The sequence below is a fragment of the Prunus mume genome, unplaced genomic scaffold, assembly GCF_029339155.1.
Source record: "Prunus mume cultivar Tortuosa unplaced genomic scaffold, ASM2933915v1 scaffold20, whole genome shotgun sequence".
Lineage (NCBI taxonomy): Eukaryota > Viridiplantae > Streptophyta > Magnoliopsida > Rosales > Rosaceae > Prunus > Prunus mume.
In genome coordinates, this window is record NW_028296566.1 from 89,622 (window position 1) to 95,000 (window position 5,379).

Sequence of the window (5,379 nt, forward strand, 5' to 3'; positions counted from 1 at the left end):
TTATGTTTATTTCCGCTTAACTCTCTAACTCTTATACATAGAAAATGAGACTCAATCTTTTTACTGCGAATTTATATATAAGCTGTTTTCTTTCACTCATATAACTATTTGATTTAGTTCATCAACCCGAATAATGAATAAAAAAAATGAAGATATCTACATCTACTTAATTCATTCCAACCCTTTCTTTGAAAAGAAGGAATAAAGAAAAGTTTATGTCTATGTATCAACGAATCGCACGTAGAGATATTGATAACACACATAAAGTTAATGGTATTTCATAACTAATCGATTGAGCAGCAGCTCGTAGACCACCTAAAAAGGAATATTTATTATTTGACCCGTACCCTGACATAAGAAGTCCAATTGGAGCAATACTAGAAATGGCAATCCATAAAAAAACACCGATATTGAGATCCGCTAAAACAAGGTGATAGCCAAAAGGAGCTACTGAATAGCTTACTAAAATTGATATGACTGCTATGGATGGCCCGATACTGAATAAACGGGTATCCCCCCTAGATGGAAGAAGATTTTCTTTGAAAACCAGTTTTGCTCCATCTGCTAGAGCTTGAAGAATTCCCAAAGGGCCGGCGTATTCAGGTCCAATACGTTGTTGTATCCCTGCGGATATTTCTCTTTCTAACCATACAATTACCAGTACACCTATTGTGATTCCCAATACAAGAGTCAAAATAGGAATAAGCACCCATATAATTCCATAAACCTCTTTTAAAAACTCTAATCTAGAAAAAGAATCAATATCTTGTACTTCTGGTGTATCAATTATCATTTCAACGATCAACTTCTCCCATAATGATATCTATACTACCTAGTATCGTCATAATATCAGCCAATTTCATTCTTTTAACTAACTGAGGAAGAATTTGCAAATTGATAAAACCCGGGGGGCGTATTTTCCATCTCCAAGGAAAACCACTCTGATCCCCTATCAGAAAAATTCCCAGCTCTCCCTTTGGGGCTTCGACTCTCACATAAAGTTCTTGTTTCGGCAATTCAAATGTAGGAGAAGGCTTTTTACTAATAAATCGATATTCAAAATCATTCCATTCCGGATTCCTTTCTCTATCAAAGTATCGTATTTCTAAATTCTCATAGGGTCCCCCTGGAATTCCTTCCAGAGCCTGTTGAATGATTTTTATAGATTCTATCATTTCACCAATTCGGACTAGATAACGAGCCAATGAATCTCCTTCTTTTTGCCACTGTACCTCCCAATCAAATTCGTCGTAACATTCATAACGATCAACTTTACGAAGATCCCATTGTATTCCGGAAGCTCGCAGCATTGGTCCCGATAAACCCCAATTTATTACTTCCTCTCTACCAATAATGCCTACTCCCTCGACTCGTTCTAAAAAAATAGGATTTCGTGTAATAAGTTTTTGATATTCAGCAACTCTTGTTAAAAAATAATCGCAGAAATCCAAACACTTATCTATCCAACCATGAGGTAGATCGGCCGCTACTCCTCCGATACGAAAATAATTATGCATCATTCTCATACCGGTGGCAGCTTCGAATAGATCATATACTAATTCTCTTTCTCTGAAAATATAGAAAAAGGGAGTTTGTGCACCAATATCCGCCATAAAAGGACCAAGCCATAACAGATGAGAAGCTATACGACTCAACTCCAACATAATTATTCTGATATAGCTAGCTCTTTTAGGTACTTGAATATTTCCCAACTGTTCCGGTCCATTTACAGTTATTGCTTCTGTGAACATAGTAGCTAAATAATCCCAACGTGTTACATAAGGCAAATATTGTATAATTGTTCGGTTTTCCGCAATTTTTTCCATCCCTCGGTGTAAATAACCCAATATTGGTTCACAATCAATAACATCTTCACCATCTAGAGTAATGATGAGTCTAAGAACACCATGCATTGATGGGTGGTGGGGGCCCATGTTGACTATCATGAGGTCTTTTCTTGTAGCTGGTATATTCATCGGTTTTTCCTCGATTCATTCTTTCATGAATTGCTGAAAACGAAAAAAAGTTCATTAAAATTCACGATCTAATAAATCAAATAATTCAAAATGCCTCTTCAAATTAACGGGTTTTTGACTCCCGAATATCCAACCGATTAATTAATTCTTTATAACATATTCTATTTTTCTTTGACAAATAAGACAGCAGTCGTTGGCGTTTTCCCAGAATTTTACGTAAACCTCTCTGAGATAAATAGTCTTTTTTGTGTAATTCTAAATGTGAAGTAAGTCTTCGTATCCTATTGGTGAAACTAACTATTTGAAATTCAGCAGATCCTCTGTTTTCGTCTTTTTCTTCTTGTGAAATAGCTGAGATGAATGAATTTTTTACCATAAAATGAAATCTTCTCGCCCCCCTCTTTTTATTTTAAGAAATTTTTATTGATAGATATCTTTATTGATCAGTAATAATAATGCCTCTCATTTTTATTTTGTATATACAAAAATATTAATTTTGTTATTAATTTCGAATTTTTTTTAATAAAATTAAATTTTTAATTTGTAAATTTTATTTGGATTTGAAAGGGTATACATAAAGGATGGTTGTTTTCTGCACTCACAAAAGATAAAAATTTAGACCTAAAATAATAATATTTTGTTGATTCATTTCTAGATCAAATTGATATGTCATTGAATTAGTATCGTGTATCAGAATGGAACGATGGAATGTAAGACAATGCATGTGTGCATCTCTTTGTCGTCATAGATCAGATATAGTATGGGAAATATAGCAAAAATGTACTATTAATGCATTGTCAATCGCGGATACATATGTACCCTTACCATACTGAAACGACTGCCATTATTGGTATTAAACCAATAACGATTCATACAAGCCAAATCTTCTAATCGATAATTGGGCCAAATAAATAACTTAAATTTAATAAGTTTTTTTTTATAGTTTTTGCTTTTATCCAAAACTTGACTGTTTACCTTATTCCCATTACAAAATGCTGCATTTCTATGTCTATTCTCAGAATTGAAACAAATTAGAATTCTCAATTCTCTACGACGTCTAGGTGATAAAATATTTTCAGGAACAAACAAATCATAATGATTTTTATCTCTATTTCCAGTCATCCTTTGATGTTTTGTAATGGCTTCATCAGAATTCTTATCAGCATGTTTTTTTTCTCGGTATCTTTGATTAATCTGGTGTTTGCTTTTATGAACTAATGAAATACCGATGGTTTGATACATAATAAATTTTCCATCATTTTTTATAGATAGACGGATTGGTTCAATAATCAAAATTCCCCTTTTAATCAATTCTGTAAGAGTTAAATCTTTTTGAATCATCAGAATATCCGGACTCATTTCGCCTCTTTGAATAGAGGATATAGTAATTTCTCTTGGATTTATCAGTCTAAGCAGGAGACAATATACTTTGATGTTATTGCTTATTTTTTTATTTAAAGAATCATCCCATCTCAATTGAAAATGCAAATACCTTTTTAGGAAGAAATCAAACTCCGCTTTTGTATTGATCTTGTATTGCTTTTTATTTCTATTTTTTTTCATGTACGATCCCGTATAATCTTCTTCAACATCTTTTTCTTGGTTTGAAAGAGCTGATTTAAAATCTGCTTGGACCGCGTATTCTTTTTCCCCTTGATTTCGGTTTTCTAATTCAAAAGATTTTTTTGAATTCTCCGATATTGATATAAAAGGATCCCTTTTTTTATTTCCGGTGATGCTTTTGTTTTTACTAGAATTTTCATTTATATTAGAATTTAAAACTAGTAATTTAATTGGTATAACCCACGGTTTAATTTTATACGTATTATAAAGTATCCCCAATTCTGGGAAGAACCAAAATTCCATATTTGATATGGGACAACTTAGTATTTCTTCATTCATCCCCATCCAATCAAAAAGGGTTATTTGATTGTATAGATTGATTTCTTGATCTTGCTGAATCGTGAGATAAAAAAGACCCCTCTTATTGATTTTATCAATTATTTGATACTTATTAACCCTAGTCTTAGTATATTTATTACTGTTAGTGTCAGTATCAATATCGATCCAGGCGTCAATATCGACCTTATTTTTAAGACAAAAATGGAAAATTCTCCAATCAAAATATTTTCTATCCGGATTTATCTCCATATCTCTAATATCATCTTCTACTAGATAAGGGATAATAGGAATACCTTCCGGCATATTAAATGATTTTTGTGTATGTGTGTTGTAATTATAAAAAATATCTTGTTTATTTTTTACTTGTAATGGTGATCCATAAATATAAGAGTCCTTCTTATCTTCATAATTAATAGATTTATATGCTAAATTAATAGATTTATATGCTAAAATATCATATCTATATTGTTTTTTAAAATTATCTTTTTGATTCAGTAATGAATCTGTTTCGAAATTTTTTTCGTAGTTAATTAATCGATCCTTTTCATATAAATCACATAAATCTTTATTTTGAGCCATACAGTGTTGATTGAATATATTTCGCCATTTTTGTGGTACTAATCTAGACCATTTAATATGAGATACATCACATTGATACTGACTCCTTAACCAATTTGTCCATTGATTCATTCCATAATTGCGAAGATTCTTATGTCTTAATTCGGAATGAAATAGTTCTTGTGTTACAACAAAAAAATCCTTTATTTCATTCTTAAGAAAAAGAGACATTCCGTTATATTGAAATACAGATTTTAACTTATATAAGTTAATAGGTTGAGTTTGTGATAATTTGTAAAATACATATGCTTGTGAAAAGTAAGATAAGTTGCAAAAAGTCTTTGAATTCTTATTACTAATATTAGTAAATGACTTTTTTATAGTCGAAATAAAGGGAATTACACTTTGATTTGTTTTATCAATTCTTTCGTGATTTGCTTCATTATCGTTAATGTATTTATAAATAATTTTTTTTGTTGATTCAAGAAAAAGTTGTGTATTGATGCTAGGAATATTAATGATACATAGAAAGATATCTATGTATATCCTTTCAATGAAATATTTTATAAAATAATGTGACTTACGGATTAATCTAACATTTTGTCTTTTTAATATCCGCCAAATATTTTTTTGTGATTCTGATCCTTTATCATCATAACTTATTTTGTTAGAACTAAAATTTATATCTGGAATTCCTTTTTTATTTTCTTTTGTAATTTTTTCTATTTGATTTATGATTGTATTTGTTCTATCAGTTAGATCTTGAATTTTTTTTTCTGTTAATGAATAATTTGTCCAACCCTGAGATATAATTTGAATCGACGATTCATGAATCATCCGATTACCAATTATCGAATCTTTTTTAGTTTCACTCAATTCATATACTTCTATTTCTCTCAATCCAAATCCAAATAATATAATTGGGTTTATTTTTGAGAGTTCT